Source organism: Acomys minous, assembly GCF_964271855.1.
Source record: "Acomys minous genome assembly, chromosome: 13".
NCBI lineage: Eukaryota > Metazoa > Chordata > Mammalia > Rodentia > Muridae > Acomys > Acomys minous.
In genome coordinates, this window is record NC_140495.1 from 60917539 (window position 1) to 60932152 (window position 14614).

The window sequence follows — 14614 nt, forward strand, 5'->3', positions numbered from 1 at the left end:
GTGCAAGTCTTCCTCCTCCAGGAAGCCTTCCCTGACCACTCACGGGCACAGCACTCTTCCTTAGGCCCAGATCTTATGAAGATATCGATCCTTTATGCACTCCTTGGCTAGGCTATGAGTCATTTTATTTCACTGATTAATTTTTAGGGGTTGAGTCATTTTATTTCACTGATTAATTTTTAGGGGGGGGTACCTTTAAGTTCATAGCAGCTTTATGCCTATTTTGATACTTAAAACCCACCACACAAGAGCCCAGAGTCACTACAAATAGCAGGCGCTGAGGCAAAAGTGGTTACCTGACACCGGGCGTGGTGGTGTACGCCTTTAGTCCCAGCACTCGGGAGGCAGAGGCAGGTGGATCTCTGTGAGTTCGAGGCCAGCCTGGTGTAGAAAACAAGTCCAGGACAGAAATCCTGTCTCCAAAAAGCAAAAAAAAAAAAAAAAAAAAAAAAAAAAAAAAAAGAAAGAAAAAAGAAAAAAGTGGTTACTTCATCAAATCAGGGAGTGTTCAGAGATAAACCAGGGAACACATAAAACCACCAAACAGAAGGTGAAGGGCAGCTGCAGGATGGAGACAGGGGCAACAAGATGGCTTGAAACCTGGCAACTTGAGTTTGACCCCCCCCAGAGCCCATGTAATGGTGGGATGGATTCCAAATTGCTGCCCTCTGACCTCTGTGTTCTTACTATGGCATGTACACCTGTTGCCTGGTGCTATCATCATCCATGCATATTTGGGTGCGCACACAGAACGGGGGTGAATGGCTGTTGGAGGTTCTTCTCCCTTAGCCCAAGGACCATGGTTATAGGCCGCTCTGCCACCCCTAACCTAGGGCTCCATGAAGGAGCAGTCCGCAGTGAGAGGCCCCAGCACCCCTTATGGCATGGCACAGACCAGTTGGGGGGTACAAGGTGTTCATGTAGAAGGTGGGCTATCTTGGGCTCATTTCTAGAACTCAAGGCTGACACCTGCTGCAAGCAATGGCCGTGTAGTGTGTCTTCCCTCTGATTATTTTATTTTACTTATTTTTCTGAGAGAAGATATCACTCTGTGGACCAACCTGGCCTAAAATACCATCTGTAGACCAGGCTGCCCTCAAACTCATAGTGATCCTCCTGCATCAGACTTCAAAGTGCAGGGATTATATGTGTGAACCATTATGCCCAGCTTCCCCACCCCCCAGACATGATTTCCCTGTGTAACCTTGGCTGTCCTCGAACTCACAGAGATCCGCCTGCCTCTGCCTCCCCAAGTGCTGGGATTACAGGCGTGCGCCACCACGCCTGGCTGCTGTTTGTTTTTGAAATGGGATAGAAATGTTGCACAGACAGGCCTTGAGTTTCTAATCTGAAGCAATGTTTCTGCTTCTGTCACCAAATACAAGAGTATGGCCATATACTATTCAGCTATTAAAGACAAGAAATCTTGAAATTTGCAGGCAAATGGATGGAACTAGAAAAGATCATCCTGAGTGAGGTCACCCAGACCCAGAAAGACACGCATGGTATATACTCACTTATAAATGGATATTAGCCCAACATAGTATCCTCTGAGAGGACATCTCAGCAGGGGATCGGGACAGATGCTAGGACTCGCAGCCAGACTCTGGGAGAAGTGCTGGGAGTTGTATGGAAGAGTGGGGGGATGAAAGGATGGGGGTGTCGTTAGGAGCTCCACAAGGAGCCCATCAAGGCTGGCCTGCACAAACTGATGCCCCAACCACGGACATTGCAAACAGAGAACCTAGGACCCCCCCCCTCCCCCCGTTCAAATGTAGCCGATGGACAGCTCGTTCTCCACATGGGGAAGGGGGGTGTGGAGATTGGGGTCTGCCCTAGATTTGATCATTGCCCCTTGGTGGAGAGGCCCTGTGGGAGCACAGAGGAAGGGGATGCAGGCTATCCAGATGAGACCTGATAGGCTGCGGTCAGAGGGTGGGGGAGGAGGACCCTACCTGTCAGAGGTCCAGGGGAGGGGAATAGGGCGGGAGGGTGGAAACAGGAAGATAAGAGCAAGGGGATTACAATCAAGATGTAATGTGAATAAATTATAATAAAAAAATTGGGGGGTGGGTGGAAAGAGTATGGTCACGCCCAGCTCCTTAGTTATTTATTTGTTTATTGTTAATGCTCCTATTCAGAGACTATAATCAACAGTGATGCTGGGATTCTTTCACACTAGATCCCCATCTCCATGTTCATCCCTTTTCATAAACCAGCTCCGGCCAATTCAGAGTGCCACTGAACAAGAGCACTGGCTACAGAGCGATCTGGTCCTGCGGCATCCTGATAGGTAATGTTCTCATTAACGCTCACTGCCAGCCTGACCTGGGCTAGAGTCGCCTCAGAAGAAAACCTCTAGCCTAGAGCCGCCTAGAGCCGCCTAGATCAGATTGGCCTGCAATCACGTCTGTGGGCAATTATCTTGACCATTAATTGATGCAGGAGGGGGCCAGCCCCTGGGCTGTCGGTCCTGGGCTGTATAAGAAAGCTAGCTAGGCATGGGTGTACGAGTGAGCCAGCAAGCAGTGTTCCAGCTTCAAGTTCCTGCCTTGCCTTTCCTTAATGATGGACCATAACCTGTAAACTGAAATAAACCCGTTGAATCCCCTAAATTGCTTTTGTCGGAGAGTTTTTTCAGGTGCTTACAGTGACACCCAAGCCCCAGGTTACAAGGTCTCTGCACTTCATCTCAGTCCTGGAACAGCTCTGTCTACTGTCGTTAGGGGACAAAGTGGCAAAGCTGGAACTAATGCTGCAGCTGAGTGACACTTAGCTCCTTCCCCTGCCTCACAGCCATCCCACATCCAATCCAGGTGACCCACAGCTGTCCTCCACGAAACTCAGGTGCTCCACAGCTGCCCTCCACCCAACCCAGGTACTCCACAGCTGTCCTCCACCCAACCCAGGTACTCCACAGCTGTCCTCCACCCAACCCAGGTGCTCCACAGCTGTCCTCCACCCAACCCAGGTGCTCCACAGCGGTCCTCCACAAACATATTACTAATGGGAAACAGAAAGAGCCATAGAAGGAAGGATGGGGTGGCTGGGGAAGAAGCCCCATGGGAAAGGGGCAAAAGTGAGGAGAGCCAAGTGAAGGTCCAGTGGAGAAGCACTGGGCATCCAACTTTGGGGTCCAGAAGCCCAGGACAGGATGGGAACAAAGCAGGAAGCTTTGCAGGTGACCACTGACGAAACAGGCCATCAAATCTGCAGAAGCCACTTCCTGCTGCATGTGAGATAAACAATAGGCTGAAACAAATCTCATAGCCAACCCAGCTATTTCAAACATCCAGACACAAACGGACATTCTTTGTGAACGTTGGCCCAAATCGGTCATTGGTGGGCTTGGGGACATGGAAGGAGAGAAAAAAGGGACTGGGATGGGACATAATCCTCCTTAGTCCTCCCAGACTAGGCTGTGACAGCAGCTTCTCTGGGCCCCTGTTCACTCTTTTGTGAAAAAGGATTAGAAGTTTCTGCTCAACAGTGCTCTTGTGGTGGGTGGGTGAGTGGGGGCTTCCTGACGGGACGGAACAGCAGATGCTCTGCTGACATGCCTCCCATCTGTGGACTAACCAGGCCAGGGCCCTGCTTAGCTTCTGAGGTGAGACAAGATTGGGTGCGCTCAGGATGGCACGGCCGCAGACCGTTCAACAGCTGTAATTGGTACAATATGGGGCACACGCCATCAACCCCGCCAAAGGCAGGGGGTCTCCATGGCCAGCTGAGCGCCAGCAGCACCTGCTGCCTCCTGACTGCGGGTCACTGTGACCATCTGCTTCAAGCGCACGGACTGTGACTGTACTTTCAAACTGTGAGCCAAGATAAGCCCTTCCGTCCTGAAGTTGCTTTTGTGAGGTATGGTGTTGTAATGTAACCACAAACAAGGAAAGCAATCGAAAATGCAAACACACACACACACACACACACACACACACACACACACACACCCAAGAGTCATCACCTACAAGCCTCACGAAAGGATGGTGTTAAAGGATGTACTGCAGGGAGATGGGAAAAGACTCCAGGCTTGAGAAAGAATAATTGCAAAGCCCGAGAAAAGAAGGTGAATAGACATGAGGGAAAATCTGTATCAAAACTATAAAACAGCTGGGTGTGGTGGCACACGTATGCCTTTAAACCCAGCACTCGGGAGGCAGAGGCGGGCGGATCGCTGTGAGTTCGAGGCCAGCCTGGTCTACAAAGTGAGTCCAGGACAGTCAAGGCTACACAGAGAAACTCTGTCTCGAAAAATCAACAACCAAGCAAGCAAGCAAGCAAGCAAACAAACAAACAAAACCAACTATAAGTCAAGAGTGTCTGCTTTTAGGGGGAAAATAGGGTCAAGGAAAAACACAAGACAATTACAGTACATAGGTTGAGAGAAGTAACGACTAACGGTAGATCAGTCTGTGGTTCTGTATTGTTTGGGAGGCGGGGGAAACACAGGTTAATTTTAGACTTTAATACAGCTGTTAAAATATCCGGGGCAACCACTGAAAACAGGCACAGAATACACAGATTCTAATTAAGATAGAGACCGGAACAAAGGGGAAATCAGCTCAGAGTTAAAAAACAGAAATGTTACAAACGTACTCACGGGGTACAAGTGACCCCAATTCGTCGTTAACATACGCAATGACTCATTTTTTTTTTCCTAGTGGTAGTTAGAGTCAGAATCTCAACCAGTAGCTCAGAATCCTCCTGCCTCAGCTTCCTGAGTGCTGGGATGACAGGAGTGTGCTAGTCTACCTGGCAAGAGACATAATAACCAAAGAGTGGTGCTTTAAAATAAAGCTGAAATGTCAGCACTGTGAGGAGCAATCGGCAAACCCAATGAGAAACTTTTTTTTGTTTGGTTTGTTTTTTTTTTGTTTTTTGAGACAGGGTTTCTCTGTGTAGCCTTGGCTGTCCTGGACTCCCTTTGTAGACCAGGCTGGCCTCGAACTCACAGCGATCCGCCTGCCTCTGCCTCCCGAGTGCTGGGATTACAGGCGTGTGCCACCACGCCCGGCTGCTGCCTCTGTTCTTAAAGCCGACTGGCTCTAGACTCTGAGAAAGTTTGCAGTGTTTACCAAACTATTCTTGTAGAATTCTTTCCATTTCTTTCTTTCTTGTGGGTGACCTGTGCTGAGTAGATGTGACCCGATCTCATGGGCTGGGGTCTCAGTAAATATGCAGAGGAATGTGAGCTGAAAAAAATCAGCGCTCAGCCCTCACTGCTCCCTGACGTCAGACTCCGTCAGGCCAGCGATCTCGTGCTCCAGCTGCCGCGTCTCCACCAAGGGCCACGGGCTACGGGCTGTACCGTTCACAAACTAAAGCCAAAATGAACCCTTCCCTCCAGAAGTCACCTCTGTCAGGCATTTTGTCACACAACAAGAAAGTAACTAGTGTTCTCTCCAGTGTCATTTCCAAGCTAAGATTCCTTTTGACCTCTGTGGGAGACATGGCTCTTTCACCTAGACCACAGACTAATATCTTTGCTGACAGGACAGCAACTCCATCTTATCCCAAAGATACTTTTTAAAGGTTTACTCATTTGGGCGTAGTGGCGCACGCCTTTAATCCCAGCACTCGGGAGGCAGAGGCAGGCGGATCGCTGTGAGTTCGAGGCCAGCCTGGTCTACAAAGAGAGTCCAGGACAGCCAAGGCTACACAGAGAAACCCTGTCTCGAAAAACCAAAAAAAAAAAAAAAAAAAAAAAAGGTTGACTCATTTTTATTTGAGGTGTATGAGTGTTTGCTTGCATGCATGTATGTGCGCCACGTACAGGCAATGTTAAACGAGGTCAAAAGAGGGTTCTGGGTTTTCTGGAACCAGAGTTAGGGGCTGTTGGCAGCCACCTCGTGGGTGCTAAGACCCTAACTCGGGATCTTTGCGAGCACAGCCAATGCTCTTAATAATTGCTAAGCCATCTCTCCAGCCCCATTATTTCAGAGATTCGCTTATTCAAAATTCCCTAAAAGACCTCAGCACAATCCCAGATTCAGGGGATTTGAGTCCTCCCAGACGGGGCTTTTCTGTATAGCCTTGGCTGACCCGGACTTGCTTTGTAGTCCAGGCTGGCCTGGAACTCACAGAGCTCTGTCTGCCTCGAAAGTGTTGGGATTAAAGGTCTGGCTGGGTATGAGACTTTAAGTCTACCCTCTCCCCAGCACCTCCTGTTCTGCCAGAGTATCACGAGGGCCCCAAACAGCACACACAGTTTGTTTAGATGAAGCACTTTCTTCAGAGTGGCTTCCTGGAAGCAAGCAGGTAGGCTCACCTTGACCTCGGTAACGGGCGGCTGGGTCGGGGGCCTGGCTCTGGGGGCTTCTCCTGCGGCTGGCCAGTCATGCTGCTCTCATGCTGCTGGGCAGGTGGGGAGAAGAGACCTGGGTCTGAGGGAAAAGGAGAAGGGAGGGTCACTTTCTCATCACTTATACTTAAGTCACCGTTGCCTGGTGGAGCTCACGGTTTCCCAAAGCTCAAAGAGTCCCTGAAACTTTGTTCACTGGGGGGGTGGCAGTGGGCAGGCGCACACCTGACAGACCTTCCTAAGCCGTGCGATGAGTCCCGAAGGACGCTGAGGATGACTTAGAGGTCCCCAAAATAGTGAGAGAGATTTAAAAGGGAGCTATGGTGCTACAGCACAGTACTTCTCCAACTGTGTGTGCCTAGCTGCAGGTACTGTGACACAGTACTTTTCAAAACCATTTGTAACAAAGGACTGGTTTGTTTGGCATCTTACTTCCTAAGCAATTGACAAATATTTTCTGATATATAACACAAATTAACTGCTAGAGAAATGGGAAGATACTCAAAGTCATAGCTTTTTTTTTTTTTAATTCAGTCTAGCAGATGATGTCGAGTGCATGTGACAGTTCCTAAGTGTCTACTCTTTATTTCTAGGCTTCCTTCACGGACTAAGACAGGGACACTGTGCTGGCCAAGTCGCATTCCCAGAGCACCGCTGGGGAGCACTACTGCACAGACCCTCATGCCCTTGGGCTCGACCTTCCTAGGTGTCTGGCTGGGCAGGGGTCTTGGTTGAGAGGAGTTGGAGGGGCTAGAAATAAAAGGTGACATCAAAGCCACCTCCTGAACCTAGGGAAGTTAATTTGAAGGGTCTCTCCCCAAAAAGAGGAACCACAACACAGTTTTTGGCAACGTGGCCTCGGCTGTCTGGAGATCCTTACATTGTCCACTTGCCACAGTCAGGAAATGAGAGGCAAGTTCATCCGCCCTGAGCTCCCAGTGTCACCAACATTTTTCCAGAACGGACACCTTTACCAACATGGACGGGACGGAAGGCTTTTCTCAGAGGGCCACTGGTGTTCACTCCACTTAATGCTATAAGAACGGCACCCCCCACACCTGTCTGTGATGGGCATCTTCCTCCATTGCTCCCCACTTTATTCACTGCAGTTTTCAGTTGAACTCAAAGCTTGCAATATGGACCAGCTGCCACATGGACCCGATCTCTGTATTGGAATTACAAGCAGGTTGCCACGCCCGCCCAGCATTTACGTGAGTTCTGAGATCCAAGCTGGTCCTTACACTTGTGTGGGAAGCTCTCTAGCCACCGAGCCGTCACCTCATCAACACAACAGGAGGCTGCTCCTGTAGAGGATACAGGTTCAGTTCCCAGCACCTACGTGGCAGCTCACAACCATCTGCAACTAAAGTCCCAAGAGACTGGATTCCCACACCTGGCTCCGTGAGTACAAGGCGGGCACAAAACAATACGTAAGTACACGCAAAATTAAAATAAGTAAACCTTTAAAAAATTTAAAATCAGCTGAGCGTGGTGGCACGACTTCAATCCCAGCACTGTGGGAGGCAGAGGCAGGCGGATTGATGTGAGTTCGAGGCCAACCTGGTCTACAAAGTGAGTCCAGGACAGCCAAGGCTACACAGAGAAACCTTGTCTCGAAAAAAAAAAATTAAAATCAGATTTATTTATTATATTTGTGCGTATGCGCGTATAAGGGTGTGCACTTGCTCACGCGGTGGGGGGGAAGGGGGGAGGGGGGGGAGGGTTAAAGCAGTGACAGTGACTGGAGTGGCGATCAGAAGACAACTTGCAAGAGTGTGGGGCCCAGGGAGCACCTCAAGTCCACAAACTTGATTTAAATGTATATGCATACATATATAACACATACACATACATGTTTGTGATACACATGTATGTATATATAATACACACCTATGTGTATACTGGGAGATATATGCTAGTATATATTTATATAGATACATATATACAGGGAAACCCTTTGTTAGTGGCAGCCAGCTTTACAGCAACAACAGCAACAATGGTAAAGATAATAACAAAGCTCCCAGGCCTGCTGCCTTCAGGACTGCGGTGCCTGAGGGGGGCATTCCAAGCCCTTCTCCCCGTTTTGAGTGTTCAAGACCGTGCTAAGCACTCCAATGTCTGTGCCTTTGCGTGGTTCTTACTTTAAACTTTACAAGCAGCTGGCCCGGCACAGGAACATTTCCCCTCTCAAAGGCTTGTTTTCTTTGTAATGCAAACTTCCCCCCCCTCCTTCCCTCCCCGCTTCTAACCTAAATCATCTGCAATTTGGGAGTTGGCTGCTTGCGAGAGTCTATCTAGAGGGCTCCTCGTAAACATTCCTATGGCAACGGAAGTTTCTTGCAGCAACGTCTGTACCGTTCCAGAGATGGTACATCATTAGCTGTGAATGCCGGCAAAGCGAGGGTTCTGGGGGAGAGGTGTTTGTGTACAAAAAGTTAATACAGCTATTGGCAACCCAACAGTGGACCTTATGGGGGGCCAAGACACGGCAGTGGTGGGAAGTGGGACCCGGGAAGTCAGTTCTCAGCCCTGACCAGCAACGTGATCATCACGTACTGCACATCAGGCTTGGGGTGCCCCTCTAGTCCCCTGAAGATGAGTTTTTCACAGAGGGACACAAACAGCTACTTTATGGGTCAGGGAGATGTGATGAAATGGCAGCTGTGCAAGTATGAGGCCGTGAGTTTGGTTCCTCAGAACCCGGGATGAAGGCTGGCACAGTGGCCCGGGCCTGTACTCAGTGATGGCGGGCCATCTAGCTGTGTCAGTGACCTTCGGGGCCCAGTGAGAAGTCTGGTCTCAAAAATAAAGTTAGAGAGTGATGGAAGAGAGACACCTGACAACGTTCCCTGGCACGCACACACATACACACGTGTGCACACTCACACTAACAAGTACATATTCCACATGTAGACCAACACACACACACACACACACACACACACACACACACACACACACACACAGGATTTGTAAAAATGTTCAAGACCAGATAATTACAATTGCTCTTTCTTACTAGGATGAAATTATTGGTTGGCGTTGAGGGAAGGAAACTGAAATTGACTAGCTCAGCCCTTTTAGCATCTATTCGCCCACCCAGTTGTATGAGTGTGTGATGTGCAGTAAGGAGAGGCAGGCCACAGACACAGAAGTCACAAGAGACCACTTCACCCTGACTTCTGGGAGTTTACAGTCCGGTGTCAACTAATTAGGAAGTAGAAACAACTGTGACGATGTGGCCTAAGGAAGTGCGGCCGCTGCAGCTGGACACCTGTGCAAGGGAAGGCCGGCCTTACTTTCCCCAGGAAATCATCTTGAATATGAGCCCTGTGGCCCAAAGCGCAAAGGATGCAGAGAAACAGTGCTGTGGGGTGGCGCTGTGGATGGCCTGTGCAAAGGTCCTGGGGCAGGAAGGAGCGTGGCTTTCATCCCTGTGCTGTGGATGGCCTGTGCGAAGGTCCTGGGGCAGGAAGGAGCGTGGCTTTCATCCCTGTGCTGTGGATGGCCTGTGCAAAGGTCCTGGGGCAGGAAGGAGCGTGGCTTTCATCCCTGTGTCCCCAGGTTCCTGGCTTTGTCCCCACGTTCTAGTCCCTGTGTCAGTCATGACGGGCATTCAAGCTGTGTGACTTTTATTTGTTTGTTTTTCATTAGTTCCTCCTCCTTCTTAAGCTGGCATGAAATACCCAAAACAGGGGCCACCTCGCCCTTCCTCCTGATGTATCAGACATCCGGGAACTGCTAATTATTACTGTTCTTTCTACAACACTGTATCTTGGGTGATGGCAAAATTATCTGCTCAGTGCTGACGTAAGACTGGCGGTCGGTATGGAGGCCTGTAGTTTCAGGAGGTGTGCGTTATTAAACGTACTGCCGGGCCTGGGGGTGTAGCTCAGTGGTAGAGTACGTGAAACCCTAGGTTCTGTCCCCAGTAAAACAAAGACTTAGGGTGGCAGGAGCCTCGTGTGGCTGTGAGGAAGGGGTGTCCCCAATTTGTGCACAGATCACAAGTGGTGGAGACAGGCCGACCTGGCTCCAGTCTGGGCCCTGCCCCTCACTGGCCACATGGCTTTGCTGCTAAGATGGGAGGCACCTGGGGCGGGTAACCCTTGGGACTGTCCTTTAGCCTCCACACACACTCTCATACCTATACAGACAGAAATCTTACACACTCCTGGATCACTACTGACGTCACGAGACACAAACATGGAAACCAAGGCCCGGCGATTTGCCCAAGTCCATAAATCTAAATGGCTGAGTTCAGGCACAAGACATCCAGCCCTTCCTCTGCCCCACAGTCATCCCTCCTCACGGGACAGAAACTGGACAGAGCCGCTGCCCATGTGACCACCAAGGAAACTCTCTGGAAGAAAGGAAGTCTTTCCAAGGACCCATGGCCAAAACAAGCCACCAACAAAGCCACATCCACTGTCCTCCACTCTCGTCCTCCACCTGAGTCTGTTTTCCCTCCTGCACAACAAAGGTGACAAATGTTAGTTCACATACCGCACAGCTACCAGAATCAAGGAAAAATGAAGATTGAAGTTAAAAATATTTTTAATTGCATTGATTGGTGTATGTGTGTGTGTATATGTCTGTGTGTGTCCATGTATGCCTATGTGCGTGTGTGCGCGAGTCTGTGTGTCCGTGTACACACGTGTGTGTTTATGTATCTGCGTGTGTGCGTGAGCATATTTCTGTGTATGTGTGTACATGTGCTTACATGTGTCTGTGTATGTCTGTGGGTGTGTCCCTGTGTCCGTGTCCGCGCGTGTGTGTGTGTGTGTGTGTGTGTGAGAGAGAGAGAGAGAGAGAGAGAGAGAGAGAGAGAGAGAGAGAGAGAGAGAGAGAGAGAGACAGACAGACAGACAGACAGACAGACAGACAGACAGAGGTCTGTGAAAGTGAGAAGACAATTTGTGGGAGTTGCTTTGCTCTTTCCACCATGCGGATCCTGTGTTTGTCAGGCTTGGCGGTGAGCACTCTCACCTGTTGAGCTATCTTGCCTGCCCCAACCACACGAATATACAGAAACAGAACACTTTAAAATGGGCACCAGGAAGCCTAAGTCTGAGAGGCCACTCCCTTCAGGCAGATGGCGGCTGAAATGGAAGGGGAAGGCAGAGGCGGGGTCGGCCACGGAAGGGAGGGACACAGGACACAGCCTGCTGGACTTCCCAGACGGGAAGCTGGACAAATGGGATGTGGAGAATTCCCTCCTTGCCACCCACAGTAAGCTAGAACCTGGCACAGATGGGAAAAGGGGGAGAGAGGGCTGGGCTAGAGGAGGAAGAAAAAAGAAAAAGGGAGACGGAGAGAAAGAGGAGGGATGCACTGTGAACCAGGCCCCACAGAACATCCCGGAGGCAGTGCCAAGCCACCAACACAGTGCTAGATCAGAGCCCAGGCTCTCTGACGGTGGTGGGATCTGCACTCACCAGGGCCTATGAGGGACTGTCTAGGCGGGGTGAGAGGCTCGCCCTGAGCAGACACAGCAGCGTCTTCACAGGCTGGGGGCTGAGACTGTGTCAAATGGGAGGCGGCTAAGCACAGACGTGGCGCTGTTGTTCTTTAACTGCAGATGCAATGTGTTCCTGCAGCCGTGCTTTCCCATGCTGTGGTACCTCCATCCCTGACCTGAAGGTCCCAAGGAACCATCCTTCTTTCAGTAGCCTTTGTGGTGACACCAGTCATTCTGTCACACGAATTCCCCTCTGGAGATGGTGGAAGAAGAATGCAGTTTCTTCATGACGTACATACATTTATCATCTATCTATCTATCTATCTATCAATCAATCATCATTGTGTGCCTGTATACATGGGGCTTTCGAGGTTAGAGGGCAACTTGCAGGAAGAAGTTGGTTCTCCCCCTTCACCAGGTGGGTCCAGGGACAGAACTCAGCAAGTGCCTTTACCCATCTATCCATCTACCAAGATAGAATTTTCAAGAGATGACCAGAAGCGCATTAGCTATGGAAAAACTCATAGCCTTTCTCCAAATAGCTCTTCTTTTCTTTCTTTGGATGCCCCACCCCACCTCACCCTACAGAGGCTGAGAAAAGGATGCTGCTTTTCATGCACTGGAGATGAAAACCCCCAATCCGAGGCCATCACGAGACACAGGCAGGTCCCTTCATCCAGCCTTCATGCACGCGCTCACTCCAGAACGCAGGCGGTTGGGACAGTGAAACTGCTTAAAGGCTGATGGTGTCTCCAATGGCCTCAGCCCGGGCTGACAATGGATGCAGGCCATCATTTACTTACAAGCCCCTTTCCTCCTACTTCCTCACTGACAGGGCTGGCCACTTTTGATGCTCCACACTTCTTCTCTATCCCTGGGCCTTTGCGCATGCCGACTCCACTGTGTGAGATGACTTTCCCTTTATTGATGTCTGCTCATGATCCAAATTAGAGCTTGGGGGGGGGGTCATCTCTAATCCTCCAGAAGATTAGCACAGTGCCATTAATTAACTGAGTAAGGAGCTGGGCGCCACATCCAGCCTACAAGCCCTTGGACCCAGACTTCATCCGTTTTCCCACCACGGTGTCCAGTGGTCTATCTACCATAGCAGTTCTCAGTCTTGATTGCATGTCAGAAGGACCCAGGCAGCTTCGAAAACCAGATGGCTGGGTTTATAGAGGAACTGAATTCAGAACATGGCTGCTCAGGCAAAAGATCACATCCAAAGACCTTCTAGGTCTGTGTGATTTGGCTGGAATGCAGACACACTGGGTGGCGGTGGTGCACAACTTTAATCCTAGAACCCAGAAGGGACAGAGGCAAGCAGATCTCTGAGTTTGAGGCCAGCCTAGTATAGAGTAAGTTTCAAGTAAAGATAAGCCTAGGTCCAGCCAGTGGTGATGCACACCTTTAATCCCAAACAATGAAGGTAAAGTTAGTTTGTATAAGGAAGCAGCCATATTTGAACGTGATGTCTAGTTGAGCGGCAGGCAAAGTGATGAATCCGAGAAAGACTTGACAGAACAGGATATGCCCAATTCTCATGAGAAGAGAGAGCAAAGAAAAGCTACTTAAGAGAACAGTGCAGAGGCGAGGAGAGGAGGGAGTTTTACAGAGACAGGTTGAAGAGCGAACAAGCTGGGCACAGGTGAAGACAGAATGAGCCGGAGACTAAGAAGGAGCCAGAAGCCAAGCAGAGCAATTCAGTCAGAAGCTGAGAGAAGCCAATTTGAATCACTCAGCTTGGAGAAGCGTTTGAGCCAGAAAAGCTGAGTTGAACCAGGTAGCCAGAGATCAGAAAGAGCTTGAAAGGGTGATCTTATTAAGCAGTAAGTCTCAGAGGCTGAACACATTCTAGGCCTACATTAGATTGTATGAATGCTAGAAGCTTCCAGGACGAGGCCTAGGTTAGCAGAGGGAGGCAGTAAGCATGTGGCCTACACAGAACAACTGCCTGAAGGAAGAGGCGCCTCTTATGTCTTAGCAAGCGCCTGAAGTGTGTTCTGCCAGGGCCCTGCTCCCTCTGGGTGCTCACAGAAGGGACCACCGAAGTGCTGAGGCCAGTGAGATGGCTCGCAGGGTCAAATACTTGCCACATAAACCCAGTGACCTAAATTCAATCTCTGGGACCTACACTGAGGTAGAAGGAGAGAACTGAGTCCCAAAAGTAGTTGCCCCCTGATTCCCCCCCACAGGTGCCGTGGCATACCCGCCCACCCCCAAACGCACACTTAAATTTAACGGAGGAAATGTTGCCTTCCACTCTTGAGATAAGTTCCGAGGTGAGTCTAGAACAAACGCTGCGCATGCATATGACGGAATATAATTTGCTCATAAGAAGGAATTAAGCTCCAACAAATGGCTAAAACATAGTGAACCTTGAGTGTATAATATCAAGAAAATAAATCAAATATGAGAAATACCTAGAACAAGTTGAGTCCAGAGAGACAGAAGGCAGCTCAGTGCCAACCAGGGCTGGAGCAGGATGGAGAGGGGCTGCTTAACTTGAGTGCCCTTCAAGAGGGATGACAGGGCCTCAGGTCACACTGAGGGGAGAGTGTACAACATGCAAACACACTAAATGCCATTGGTTTATTGTTATTATTACTATTGCTACTATTATTGTTGTTGTTGTTGTTGCTATTATTATTATTGAGACAGGATCTCATGTAGCCCTGGCTGACCTTAAACTTTTGTTTATTCTTCCCAGATGCTGGAAATACAGGTGCGTGCCATCGTGCCCAGTTAACGTGGTGGTGAGGATGAAACCCAAGGCCTTACACATGCTAGGCGAGCTCTCTACCAACGGAGCCACACCCTCAACCCCTGACTTGGACTCTTTAATATGGCCA

The 14614-nt window shown here is 49.7% G+C and overlaps 1 protein-coding gene across 18 annotated transcripts in view; it reads right to left on the reverse strand.

Annotated features, from left to right (window-relative positions):
* TRERF1 (transcriptional regulating factor 1) overlaps nucleotides 1-14614 on the reverse strand; it is a 213568-nt gene that overhangs the window by 63066 nt on the left and 135888 nt on the right. For 17 of the 18 annotated variants that reach the window (XM_084752960.1, XM_084752961.1, XM_084752969.1 and 14 more), the window contains one exon: nucleotides 6272-6386. The exons of the other annotated variant lie outside the window; for it this stretch is intronic. The gene's annotated coding sequence lies outside the window, so the exon portion shown is untranslated. The remainder of the gene's footprint in view (nucleotides 1-6271; nucleotides 6387-14614) is intronic. 18 annotated transcript variants of the gene reach the window in all.